General features: G+C 39.6%; 1 long non-coding RNA gene across 2 annotated transcripts in view; it reads left to right on the top strand.

The window, feature by feature from the left end:
* The window catches only part of LOC307180924, a 934,155-nt gene that overhangs the window by 314,589 nt on the left and 604,707 nt on the right, over positions 1 to 14,859 (top strand). For both annotated transcript variants that reach the window (XR_013825801.1, XR_013825802.1), the window contains exon 3: positions 8,293 to 8,432. This is a non-coding gene — a long non-coding RNA (uncharacterized lncRNA). The remainder of the gene's footprint in view (positions 1 to 8,292; positions 8,433 to 14,859) is intronic.

Genomic DNA, 14,859 nt, shown 5'->3' with positions numbered 1-14,859 from the left:
CAGATTTTCTTACATTCCTGGAACCTGTGAGACTCCCATTCTTTACTGGGTGGCTATTTGTGCATTTTGGGACACATCTTCAACACTCAGCCAGTTGATACTTATCAGCTTGGTAATATTTGCCTTGGTGTTTATTTTATGCAGAGCCTCTGAATCAGGTAGAAGTCATGACTTAGGGACTTTGCATGAGCCTTAGGTCTTTCCTGAATATGTGTATAGCCTTGGGCATATGCAGAGACTAATACATGAGCATGGTCTTCTAGATTTATGGGAAAATGTAGGAGCTTTTCAAAGACTCCTAGGGATATCTAATTTCCCACCTTTTCCTTTTAAGATATTTGGTTATCCTACCATTTGTCCAACTGGCATCCATTGCATTAGGCATCCTTAATGTTAAACAATTGCTAAGAATGATTTTAAACAAATCCCCCTTAGGAAAATGCTCTTCATACTGAGTGATCTCTTAGGTCAGTTAAAGAGAAGACTTCCAATAGGATATTCCAGAGAATCACTGGGTAGGTCAAATAATGACACTTCATTGGAAATGGGGCTGTGAAGGAGGTTCAACCCCATCCTACCCTCTGCAGTGGCTGTCAGGCTGCTGATTATCATTATGATTAAAAATTGCTGCTTTCAAGGCTGCTGTGGAGGTGGGGAAAGGGAATGGGACTTGGCAATGTTAAAATGGCACAAAGGTCACTGCTTTTATCAATATTCAAACAGTTTTCTCAAATAAATATTCATAAGGTTATTGCAGCCATTTCATTAATTTCCAGAGTTTTGAAAAAGTTGATTCTTATAATTTTTGCCAATGTTCTCATTGTTTTTGTAGAGGAGAGGCTTTTTGAAGGTGCTTTTTTTTTTCTCCATTCCTGCTGATGTTAGCATTTTTACAAAGTCATCACTAAACTCCACTTATATGGTCCAGCCTATACAGTTTCTTGTTCTTATAGCATGGTCACTATTCAAAATGTTAATAAAAACGGATGACTGCAAACATTAATTATCAGTGGAAGTTAGTTGCATGTTGTAAAGCGTCAGGAGATATAACGTGATAGGTACACATCAAATTATGAAAGGAAAAGTCTCATATATTATTTTCCCAAATGACTTTCTCAGAAAGAAAAGTCAAGTATTCCAAGGCAAGTGAATAAAGGATAAGGAAGAAAGAAAATTTAAAGAAATGTAGCCACTTCTATAAAAGCTAGCTTCATTTCAAATATATAGTTTCTCATAACTGTAAAAAGCTAGAGATCAGTGAATACAGAAGTTAGAACATTACAAGATGAAATGGAAAACATGATCAAAGGGGATGGTTAAATTGTTGAAGGATTTACAGAGATTTACAAGGAAGGATACCAGCCAAATGCCAGCTGTCATTTGCTATATATATATCGTCTTACTGGATTTCAGAATCAGCATTGCAGGTGGCTTTAGCAAGCCATGGAGATTCAAAACCAACAGTCTCCTCAAGCAGATGGTGTTATTCTTAGGTACCTGTCTCAAACCAGAGCCACCTTTCTCAGTGACCATGGGCAATACTTGGAGGAGAAATACTATGCTAGCCTAAGCTCCTGCTGGAACAGTTTGAAATAACATGATGCCACAATTCTGTGCCTTGTTTTGAGATCAGCTTCTGGAAATGAGCTATTCCTTTGAATGGAATTTTAAAACAATGGAAACAGATCTCTGCATTGATGTGGAGCCTTGTGTGTAACAGATTTAAAGCTGTGTCAAAGGTTAAAGCAAGAATACTACTATTTTTGAAATCAGTGTCCTAACATAATTCATAATTTAAGAGTTAAACTGTAGCAATGTTGTATCTCCTCCTAAAGGAACATACATGACATTTTTCCTTTATCTGTTTCTTTCATTTTACCTTTAAATCTATTGTGCAGTAGATCTGATACTGAAAAGTGCACAAAACGTGAATGTACAGCTCAATAAACTATCACAGAGGACACGCCCCTTCCACCACCACCCAGCTCGAAAAATAGAACATTGTCAATACCCCAGAGGTCGTATTTGACTTTTCTTTTTAAAGAGTGCATTGCATTTAATTTTGTTAAATGATTTTGTGACAATTTTAGAAATAAATACATTTTGGTAAGAAAGGGAGATGTTGTGAAACCAGATTTACAAAATAGTGTGTCATAGAAGTAGGAGTCAGGATCTAACCCTGGAAACTTAAATCTGGTGGCAGAAGAAAATAGATCAGTACGCTGGTAAAAGTGGCATAAAACCAGACGAAAATATTATATGTGATCGAGTACTGAACTTGCCCACACCCTCAGGGAATAACAAAGACCCAGTTTCAAACTGGGAAAACCCCAGTAGAAGTTAGATAGGCCCAAGAAAGTAATACTTTCTTAGTCTGAGACTTGAGCTAATTAGATTTTACTGATACCTGCTAAAGTACAAGACATACACTTGGCCTCCATGAACTCCCATCATGTGTTTCTAACAATACTGTGTTTGGTACTCACCGATGGTCTCAGTTTCAAACAATTCACAAATTAACTCATAGCACTTACTATGTGCCAGGCATGGGTCTAGGCATTTTGCACATACTAACTCATTTCATCCTCTCAGCTCTTTAAGCAAAATGGAGAAACTGGAGCACAGGGGTAGCAAAGCTGGGACTCAAAATTCAGCCTGCCTGGTAGCAGAGTCCGTTCTGGGATTATTAAGTTATTTTTGAGATCCCATGTAAGGAATTGAAAATGGCTGTTCCCTTGTAAAAACATTGGACTTTCTTTGGTCGTTGTCCATATCATATATGCATGTTAAAAGCCTAATTATGAAGACTAGCTCTTTTAGCATAACTATAACTATGTATTATATGTATTTTAATATATACTAGCTATCAGTATAGAGAAGAGTATATCTCAGATTCCTGTTGTGACATGAAAGACATACGGAATTTAAACATTTTTGACAAAGTCAGAAACATTTTCTCATGGGCATCAAAATGTAATAAAGGCAGAACGTCTTATTTTTCAAGATTTTTTTTGAAAGGAAAGTATATCGATGAACTTGTATAAGCAGTTTTTATTAGTAGTATTGTAGAAAAGCCCTTACTCAGTATGATACTAATCACAGTTTGGTGTCAGTGCTTTGACTAATGTTAAGGCGGTTAGTAATTTTACCACCATTGCTTTTGCACCCTCCATGAAAATGCCAACCCTCGGGAATAGGCAAGGAATATCTCAGTATTACTAGGAAAATAACGTTGACCTTGCAGACCCTATGAAAAGATCTCTGGGAGGACACCAGGAATACACAGACCATACTTTTCAAATTACTGCAAATAAAACCCATTTACTTTATTTTGGTCCTATTTGGGGGACAGTTACTCTTTCTGAAAGCTTTGCTCTCACTTCTGTCTCAGGATCGTGATTGACTTGCAGACACTTCACTCCGTTGCTTACAAATTTGGTTTTCCAGGCTGCCCATGCTCACACGCAGATGCCGTTTGCATTTCTTGGGAGGAAAAAAAAGAAAAACCCGTGTGCGCAATGCCCAGAAGAACTGGCTGACTCAAGGTTAAGTTCCTCCCTTGACTTCTTACAACACGAATTGCTTCTAGGGACCCTGAATTCCTGACAGCCTGGCCCTGCATCTAGTTATCTGCTTATTTTACTCTCTTCTTCCCTTTAAGTTTGCCAAGCAAATTGTCTGAATGGTGGGAGACAGCTGGTAGGAAGAAATAAGAATTAAGGTTGATAAAATAGAGGCTAGAAAAGGAGTCTCCTTCGTCACTTTTGTAAGGAAGCAAATCCTTCAGTCAGGCTGCTCTCCCACGATTGTGTCAAGCTGAGTTGAATCATTACTAAATACTTGGCCACCAGTGGTCATCTCCTGTGACTTTTAGGGATTGGAAGTGTTTAGTCATTCTCAGCAGCTTGTACCAATAATAGGAAAAAACAAATGAGAGAGCCCAGTCTTTCGTCCTCCTCCAGGCAAGTTTCATGGTAGATAGCTTACTTTGACAGATATATTCGAGGCTGACATTTCTGTTCCATTCCTTATGGCTCCTCACTGTGTCTGCACAATTTCCCTGAGAGCAGTTCCCTATTATGTATTACTGAAGAACTATATTTTGTAGACAATTTGACCCAGTTCTGACAACGTTAGGGGGCATGCTAGGGCCTTAAGTTACAGCAAGCAAAGGGCCTAGGTGGGAAGATACTCTGACCTGGGCAAATGATAACCTTCACCCCTGCCATTCTTTTACCATCATCATCATTAGGATCTTTTGTCCGTAGAATTTAAAATTTATTTTTGAAAGCTTTTTGTCTTCCCCTTTCTCTTTATAAAAAAGAAACAGCAAAGATTTCAAAGCTGGCTGAAATTTATTTTTAGATGATAAGATAATTTGATTCATCCAGGCGTGTTCAATTATAGCAAAGGCACTAAGAATTATTTTACCTAATTCTTAATATTTACTATAGTGACAGTTTAATTAACTATTAATTAAGCACTTGCTAGGTGCAAAAATCTATAAGGACTGTGGGAAGCCAAAGTAATAAATAATAACGTGCACCCTCCCCCCAAAATCTCAAACTGTGGTGAGAGGTGGAAAATAGAGAGGGAGGCAGATAGGTGTCAATTCCTTATAACAGAAACTTGTGAATGCAGAAGGAGAAATGATACAGACCCAGTATGGTACCAGCCTACCTCATGGTTCTGTGTATGATACTGGTAGGGGAGGGGGCTGTCCCAGGTGTGTGGTGTTCTCCAGATGAGCCCTCCCCAGGCATTCGGACGCAGGGACTGGTAGTTGATGAAGAGTCTGCTTTTTAACTGCTGACCCAGGTGGTGTGTGTCCACTGTCAACGAATAGCAGGCATTTGGATGTAGTCTGAGTCAGTCTTTGGAGATGAATTTTAGTCTTTCCCTAACCCTCATTAAAGCACCGCACTTACAAGTAGGAAGTCCTATCCAAGAAGGAGCTATTTATGTTCTCTTGGGCCACAGCATTGAAAAATCATTGCAAAAGGATTGGTTACTGTTTGTTAGTTTTAAGAGAAGATCCCCAACTCTAAACAGTAATTAGGCTGTGATCATTAAGACTGAGCTACCTGCTAAAACATTAAAAAAAAATTTCTAGCTAGGTAATTAATATCATAAAGTGAGATGGAGATCAAAGTGTCGCCTGAAGTGTCTCCTGCCTCTAGGAGATAAATAGCAAGGGCAAAAATCAAACAGAACTTCGTCTTCTTTGTCACTCAGCTTTGATTTGGAAAGGAGGTAGTTAAGTTACATCAAGAAAGTGGCAGTTAGAAAGCTTGCCTTCTACTGCATGCTTCTGCAGCAGCAATTACCCCAGCTACAAATCTCATTTACAGAACTCTTTGAAAGTGCTATCTGGACGATGGCAGAATACACTGCAAATCAATGGAGGGTGATTTCATTCCCAAATTGAAGTTGCCATTTAATAGGGGAAAAAACATACACTTGCACACCCCAGCCTCCTTCTTACTCATTAATAGATTCCTCAGTAATAGTTATGAGGCTCAACTTTCACAAATTCAATTACTTCTCGAAAAATATGAATTATAAACACTCTTTACCAATTGAAATGCAATCACATCCTAGCTTCCAGAAGGAAAATAGACAGGAGCTGTTGGAAATGATCCTAATCATGATGCTAATAAGTAACGGCCCAGTACATAGTCTGCAAAACAGGCCAGCGCCTGCCTCCCTGCACCTACTGTTACATGATGTTTTCTTTCCCGATTTATAGTATCCTAGCAACCATCATGCACGTTAGTCCTAATGGATCTGAAAATGATGCACTGAGAAATTTGTCCCTAAGGATCTCATGCTCCAGGGAGGGATACTTTCTCCTCGGGGGGCATGTCAATAGCCAGATAGATGAGTGGGGATTAGAGTAATTTTCTTTGCTCTGAGATTTCATTGCCCTTCCTGATCCCGTGTAGTCAGAGGGCCTGTAATCCAGGTTTAATCTAAATAGATGGCAGTGCTGCCAAGAGATCCTAATTCCACATGAATATTCAGTAGTACAGCAGAGGAGCCTGGGGATAATGCCCGCTGGAGATGACCTTAAGTCTAGCAAAAGTGGACACTGACAATGGCTCTAAATTTCCACCTTATTTACTATTCATTGATTTGAGTTAAGACAGGAAGGATGCTGTCAAAATTTTCATGTAGCCTGGCATTGGTAAGGCTTTAAGTCGTCCTAAGCCATTCTCGTCTTACCGTAAATTAGATGAGATACCAGCTCCATTAGGGTCCTCTGACCAAGGTTGGATCTTTTTTGACATAGAAAAAGAAAGATTTAGAACTAGGGCTAGGGCCAAAGAGGTGGAGAAAATGCAGATGAAAGAAAGCTAGAGAGAAGTCCCCTTATACTTAATTCTACCCCAGGTTTTCCAAAGTCAGGGGTCAGTTTGTATCAGGAACTTTTCTAGATAGGCCCTGAATGATGAGGTAGACTGTACCTGAAGGAGTAGGGAGTCTACTGTAAATTTGAATGGCCTATTAATTTTCACAGTGTTGTCGGGGGAGACACGTTATAGCTAAGTAAGGCAGTACTAAATGATTGAGGAGGTCTTTCCATCCTGGCCTTGAACTTACTTCCCCAACTCCATACTCCCTTCATTTCAGCCATAAGTACCTTCCATCATCACTGAAAAGAGCCCTGATCAATGATCCTGAGTTCCGATCCTTCTCTCTAACCACAATCTCCTGTGCTTCTATGGCTCTTTACCACTTAGTTCCCACTGAGTGTTCTCTTTTTAGTCCCATCGTCACCTTCAAGCCCTTAATTAGTTCAAGCCCTTAATTCTTCCAGCTCTGTACCTCCCACTGGGGTTTGTCTGCATGCTCACCTGGGCTCTGTGGGCAGCTGCTTCGATGATGTGCTCACTAACATCCTGGGACTCCTTAGCCCCTCAACAGTCTGTCAAAGTTCTTGCCTTGCCAATCCAAACCCTGGATAACCTCCACCGCCCGATTTTTTTGCTTCTGACGTGCTGAGGATTTCTAAGGAAAGTCACAAAAGCATGATAATTTGATTCACTGTGGCCAGACTCGCTCGTTTCAGCTGTGCCTGCTTGGCCTACTCATCTACACTTCTTTTCATGACTCGCTGGCTCCTTTTGCCATTTATTCATTCTTTTGACAAAGCTTTATTAGGTGATTATTATATTTCAGCTATGGCCCAAGCACTGAGGATGCAATAAATATCGAGACTGACAAGGACCCTTCCCTCATGGAGTTTATCACTTAGTGAAGGAGTGTGGAAAATAAATATGTTTTTAAAAGCAATTTCATAAAAGCAAGTTCTGTGCAGAAGGGTAAGTGCAAGATGACCTGAGATAAGAACAGGCTCAGAGTGTTCAAAGGACTGAATGAAAGTCAGTGTAGGTGGACTTTAAAGGGAAAGAAAGAGAGATAGGATGTAAGGTCACAGAGATAGTCAAGAGACCATGAAAAAGACTTAGGATTTCATTCCACTTTCAATGGGAATCCATTGGAGAGTTTTAACCCGGGGAGTCACATTTTCTGATTTATGCTTTGAAACAATCATTCTAGCCGCTGTGTGGTAGGTGTAAGAGGCACGTGTGGAAACAATGAGACCAGTTAAAGAGGCTGATGATAAAACGAATGAATATAACAAGACAGAACAGATTCACAGATATAGAGAACAGGCTAGTGGTTACCAGTGGGGAGAAGGTTGGGGGGAAGCACACAACTGGGGAAAGGGATTGAGAGTTACAAACTACCAGCTGTAAAATAAATAAGATACAAGGATGTAATGTACAGCACAGGGAATACAGCCAGTATTTTTAAATAACTTTAAGAGGAGAGTAATCTATAAAAATATTGAATTACTATGTTGTACACCTGAAATAATATAATATTGTAAATCAACTATACTTCGATAAAAAAAAAGCCAGGTGAGGGGTGATGTTGCTTTGGATTACCGTTGTAGCAGAAGAGATGGTGAAAGTGTGTGGATTCCACTGAGGAAGTCAGAGGCTGAATGGCTGCATGATATACCCAGGGTCTAATAAAATGACAACTGTTACCTTTATAAGTCATATTTAAGTTGTTATTTTGCTTCATCTGAAGGAGAGAAGGTGTATTTTCTGTTCTGGCTACCCCTCCCCACTTTGGTTCTAGTCCTGATGCAATTGTGGGGAAAAGAAGAAAAGAAATGCTATAGCGTAACATCTCTTATCTCCTTGAGTGCCCTGCACATATTTCTTGTCCTTCCTCCCATCATCCAAACTATGAATGTCTTGCCTTTTCTCTCCACAGAGGTGACTCCCAGGTGAGAATCTCAGGAACTATAAAGAGCCATAAGGAGAGAGGCTGTTGAGCAGAGTTGGGGACAGAGAACGTCTCTGGAATCCCTCACAGCAAACCATATGTGACTAATCTCGGTGCCCACTACTGAGGTAGGTCTCCAAGAAAGTCTTTTTTTTAACTACCATTTTATGGTGAGACAGAGAATTACCAGGCTTCTTGAAAAAAATAGGTTTTCAAAAGAGCCAGCAGACCCCATCATGTTATTCCCTATTTGCTGAGCGGTGGAAAAGTTTGGAAGGAAATAGAAAATTGATCCTGATCTGTGCATTTACTCTGAACTTACACCATCCCTTATTTAGCCAGCTCAGAGCAGTGCCAATGTTAACATACATCACCTTGCTAATCTCGACATCACAGCTGTGAGGCCACATCAGTAGTCAGATTTCTCATTTTCCAGATCAATCAATCAACACAGATATTTTTAAAAGCCCAGACTACTTTCAGCAGCCGTGGCCTAGGTTTTGGCCTAAAATACAGATGTGGGAGCTGTGATTCCTGTATCCGGGATGCAAGCTGAACGTATGAGAAACAATTCAAGACCTAAGCAGCAACTGATCACGTGCTAACCTGGATATATAGATTCTAATTTTAGCCTGAGTTCTGAGATAGAAACATCTATTTTGATTTAATGTTCAACTTTAGACTGGTAGACCTGAGAAGACACTTAGAGTCTCATCTACTCATTTCATAACGATCTAGATTCTGAGACCCTGATAGATGAAGTAAATTAGATGTGGTCACAGAAATATCAGTGATAGTGTCAGCACAGAAACCCAGGTGGTCTCTGAATTCCAGCCCAGTGTTGTATATGTTCCAAGAAAGTTCCCCACCAGTCATGTTCTTAGTGTGCTTCTCTGTAGATGCATTTTATCAGCCATTTGACTGTGATTCTATTAATGCAAGGTGAACCTCTGCAGTTTCTTTAGCCATTTAAGCACCTCACCCAGGAATGACTTCATTATGGACATCCTGAATCTAGGGCTCAGTGTTGTGTGACACAGGTCTCTGAGATACATACTCAGCTGCTCTCAGGATCTATAAGTAATCTCCAGGCTCTGCTCTGTGCTCACATAATTAATCAACAAGGGATTGACAGTCAGCAACATCTGTGGGTCAGACTTTGAGCTGGGTTGCAGGAGACTTGGCCCTTGTTAGGCAGGAAAGCTCAGTCTAATGGGGAAGACATGTACGCTATTCATGTTGTGGGTTTCCCATAACAGAGATACCATCCCTGATTTCAAAAGGTTTCTAGCTTGATTTAAGAGAAAACATAAGCATCTTTATAAAACACACACAAAAACACAAGTATAAATATGTCGCAGTCACATATGCACACACACAGCAAGTTGTCACATATCCAGAACAAGTAACTGCAACGAGTAAATCCATGAATTGGAGCTTTATCTTTGTTTTGAAAAGTATTATGTGTTTAAGCAAACCCCTGTACCCTAGTTAAGTGCGGAGGCTAGCTGAACTTGAGTTTCTCCCACATAATGTAGAGTGTGTTAAAATTCAGATATTCCTCTCATTTCATGTAGTCTCTGATAATTTTGATGAAGGCATATCATTTTACTTGAAAGAAAGGTTCATGTGACCGCAGGGGTGAAATTTGAATCTTATTGTTGAATTTCCTCTGTATAGATAATATTTAGTGTTTGACCTTGCCACAGGGATGAGACTAGGTATAAGTGGTAAAGCAACTGGTCTTTATTGAGCAGCTACTATACTATATACTGTTCACTTTATAGAAATTATCCTAACAATAACCTTGTGAGACCTGTATTATCCTAATATTAACAGTGAGATGACTGAGGCTGAGATGGGATTAGAAAGCAGATCTCTCTAACTTAACCTCATGCTCCTGCCATACATCGGTATATGGACACTTTGAAATATTCTATTTAGGTTCTGACAGTTGGGAGTATGGTGGGAGAAGTGGAGCTTTCTAAAAACCTTGGGCAGAAATTCTAAACATTTATTTTTAAAACTATTTTGATAGATGACACATATTATAGGTAATGAATAAAGTTTGAAGAGAGCAACATGTTTAATCAAAACCAGAATTTGCTTTTAATGAATTTATCCGAGGTCTTTAGTTGTTTCTGATCAAAGAGTGGAACTTTTGCCTGATTGGTATTCATCAGAGGGAAGTTATTTGGAGGATTTAAACCTCCTTTGGTTGAGTATGTGTAATTTACTAGACTTTTATCCAAACCAAGATTTTGGATAAAGGGACTTGCCTGGTGGCATGGTGGTTAGGAATACACCTGCCAGTGCAGGGGACATGGGTTCAAGCCCTGGTCCAGGAAGATCCCACATGTCGTGGAGCAGCTAAGCCCGTGCGCCACAACTACTGAGCCTGCGCACTAGAGCCCGTGAGCCACAACTACTGAGCCCACGTGCCACAACTACTGAAGCCCGTGCGCCTAGAGCCCATGCTCTGCAACAGGAGAAGCCACTGCAATGAGAAGCCCGTGCACCGCAACAAAGAGTAGACCCAGCTCGCCACAACTAGAGAAAGCCTGCATGCGGGAAAGAAGACCCAACACAGCCAAAAATAAATTAAAGGAAAAAAAAGAGTAAAGGGAGACCATAAAATATGAACTAAGATTCAGAGAAATTTCTGATTAGTTTCAGGCAATGAGAGTTTTAGTAAAACGGTAAAAATTTAGATTTAAAGGGAAGTGGGGGAGGGGTGTGCATTAGCGCTTTTGTGAAAAGTGGCTATAGAGTGTTGACATACCCACCATGAATTCTTTGGTATACACTCTCTTGAGTGGTAATGTGGGAGATGTCAAATCTCCATGAAGAATACTTGCATTATAACAGTTTAAATCTTTTCTGAATAGACGAATGTTTTTTAGTTAACCCTCACTCACCTGTGTTATTGCTGCAAACATAAACTACGAAGTTAGCCTTTTAGAAAGCTCTGATATTGAGGGACTAAGGAGGCGAGATCAAAGAGCAAAGTTACCCCACTCTTCTGCTTCCAAGGGTAGGAGACATTGGTTTCCGATGGAACTTTTTCGACCTGATATCTTTTTTGTTAGTGAGTCGATAATATTCTCAGTCGAAATTCAGATGTTACATAGTTAGTTAGTAACTTGGTTAAGTTACATTCCAATGAAGTCCCAATTAAATTCAATACAATTAACTCGGACCCTTAGTTACACAGAATTATGGTTTATTGCCATTACCTCTCCCTCTCCGAAAAAAGAAGAAAAATAAATAAAATGATGTCATATCAGGAATTTAGTGAAACAAAAAGATCTCTGTATGATGTCCTGTGCTCGATAAAATTGCAGAACAATGTTCTTATTTCCTGTATCATCATCTTCATTCCTAAGGTCCTGGGCAGTGAATACTGATGTTCACACTGATGACTCTTTAAGAACCTGAGGCAGCAAGGACTGATTCAGTTGTATCCTTTAGATGCTAGGTTCTAAACCAGAGAAGTGTGCTGAGATCCTATGGAAAGATTTTCCAGCAAAAAGGAAGAGTGAAATTACAAGGAATTTTCACGGGGTATGGCAGAGTCTCCGCAGGATAGAACAGTGCACTGAAACTAACAAGATGAAGTATAATAAGAGCAAATGAAAAGTTCTGTACTTAACGCCCTCTTCCTCCAAAAAAGAAAACAAAATAAAAGACTAAGGTTGAAGTGACTGCTTGTGAAAAAACCTATGGGCTTAGCTGACTGTAGTGGCAAAACCAGTCAATGCTGGTGTTTTGACCAAAAAGCTCATGTAATCTGAGAGTACATTGTATCTTTTCTAGAAGGTTATGGTCCCACTATCACCTGTGCTGGTCAGATGACTTACATAATATGGGGTTTGTGGGGGATATAGAGAGAGAATATTGACAAACTGGAGTATGATAAACAAAGATGCCCTTGATGGCTAATGGTTTCTATAAGCGATGGCTGAAGAAACTGAGGGGGTCAAATCTGAGTTGCAGGTAGAGGGCATATAGCCCTTTTGTAACTTAGGAAGTGCTGACATGTAGAAGACAATAGACTTATTGATATTTTGTGTGGCTCCAGAGGCTGTCACTCTGACCAGTGGACTTTAAAAGGTAGGAACACATCTAGGTTCCATGACTTGATTCCTGCACTCTGCAGGGAGTTGTGTTAGATGACCTTGCAGATCCCTTCCCATTACAACATTCAGGCTTCTGAAATGTATCCAGCTGATTGTTAATCCTCCCCTCGCCTTAAGCCTTACTATACAAAATTCATTTGGCTGGAAGAAAACAAGTTCATACCAAGGCAAGTTGAGCTAAACTCATTCACACCAGATGTAGGCATTTCTGCACTGAAAAGGTAACCATTGCTTCATATTCATCTATCTGATTTTTCTCCATACCTTTTGTTGCTTTTTCTTTCTCTCCTAATTTTTAAATTACTTTTTGGAGATTCCATTGTTCAAACTCAGTAAAACCTAAATTGCAACACAGTTATACAGTGTTAAGACCATCTCCATTGCCCTGGGCTGATTACGGGGACATAAATCTGTGTATGAACGGTGAATTTCAAAAGTTGATTCCCCTTTTTTCCTTTCTGGAAACTTAAGAGTTTAAGTCCTGGATGGAAGAACACTAACTTTTGGCTTGATTTATAAGCTAATTGAAAAAATAGAACTATAATTCTGATACTTGAGAAAGTAATTGCTCAAGCAGAAAGACCACTACTTTACAGTTTCAAAGGCAGCAGTGGCAGCGGCAGCAGTAGTAGCAGGGTCTTTGCTTGGGGTAGACATGGTAAGAGGTTGCTTGACGGAGGGGCATTGTGCCATCTCATAACCTCCATTAGCCCTGCCATTCTCAATCCACAAATACATGAGGCTAATAGTGGCAGAGGATGTGTATAGTCTACCACTACAAAAAGAATCCAGCCCGATCAAGCATCTGAAAAGATGTTCAGTTTCACTAGTCATCAGGGAAATGTGAATTGAAACCATAGGGAGGTACAACTACACACCCACTAGAGTGGCTAAAATTAAATAGATTGACAAGAGCAAAGCTTTATTAGTATGTGAAGTAACCAAGACTCCTGTACTTTGCTGGTAAGAGTATAAAATGTTACAATCACTTTGGAAAACTCTTTCGCACTTTCTTATGATTAAACATACATCTACCCTGTGACCCAGCATTTTGACTCCTAGGCACTTTTTCCAGGAGAAATATATGTCTACAAAAGAGACTTTGTACATAATATTTATAACAGCTTTTTAAAAAATACCCTCAAGATAGAAACAACCCACATATCCCTCAACAGGAGAATGGATGGACAAATTATGCTGTATGCGTTCATCGGAATACTACTCAGCAAAAAGAATGAATTACTGATGCATGGTGAAACATAGATCCGTCTTTTTTTAAAGTTCATTTTAAAATATTTACTTATTTATTTATTGGCCACACCGCACGGCATGCAGGATCTTAGTTCCCCGACCAGGGATCGAATCCAGGCCCCCTGCAGTGGAAGTGCGGAATCCTAACCACTGGACTGCCAGGGAAGTCCAGATCGTCTTTTTTAAAACCACTTTATTGAGGTATGATTGACATACAAAACACTGTAAATAGTTCATGTATACAGTGTGATGAGTTTAGAGATAAGTATACATCCATGACACCATCACCACAATCAATGCCATAAACATATCCATTACCTATGAAGTTTCTTCCCACTTCTTGTTTGTTTAGATAAAAGCACAGCATAAAATCTACTCTTTTAGTAGATTTTTAAGTGTGAAATTCAGTGTTGTTAACTATATGCCGTATGATGTACAGTGGATCTCTAGGACTTAATCACCCTATATAACTGAAACTTTGCACCCTTTGACCAAGGCCTTCCCCTTTCCCCTCCCCCAGTGCTTTTTCACCACCATTCTGTGCTCTGCTTCTATGAGTTTGACTATCTTATATTCCTCATTAGGTGTAATTTAGTATTTGTTCCTTTGTGTTTCATTCGTTTCACCTAGCATAATGTCCTACAGATTGATCCATGTTGTCACAAATGACAGGATTTACTTTATTTTGTTAATGCTGGCCAAAAAAATATGATGGGGAAAGAATGTACTCATCAATTGATAGATCAGTGTTATATACACAAGGTTGAATGAAAGAAACCAGAGGAAAAAGAGTATATACTTACAATTCCATTTCAGTGAATCTCAGGAATGGACAAAACAATCCGAACAGTGGTTACCTGGGCTAGGGGTTGCCGTGAGGGATTGACTGGGAAGAGGTAACAAGGGAACTTTCTTCTGGGAGGATAGAAATATTCCATATCCTGACTTGGGTTTTGTTACAGGAGTGTATACTTTTGTCAAAACTCATTACATTTGTACCCTTAAGACATGTGGATTTCTCTATACATAAATTTTACTTCAATACAAATAAAATGTAAAAAGTAGGCCAGTAATTAGTAAGTAGAACCTTTCGTGTAAATCAAAGCAAGAAGCATGTGCTTAAAAGCTTGATATGGAGGTGCACCTTCGAGAGAGATTCCCTAGG

This window comes from Stenella coeruleoalba (assembly GCF_951394435.1).
Source record: "Stenella coeruleoalba genome assembly, chromosome: X".
NCBI classification, from domain to species: domain Eukaryota; kingdom Metazoa; phylum Chordata; class Mammalia; order Artiodactyla; family Delphinidae; genus Stenella; species Stenella coeruleoalba.
The sequence above is the reverse complement of the archived record's forward strand: the minus strand, read 5'-3'. Positions and strand labels throughout refer to the sequence as shown.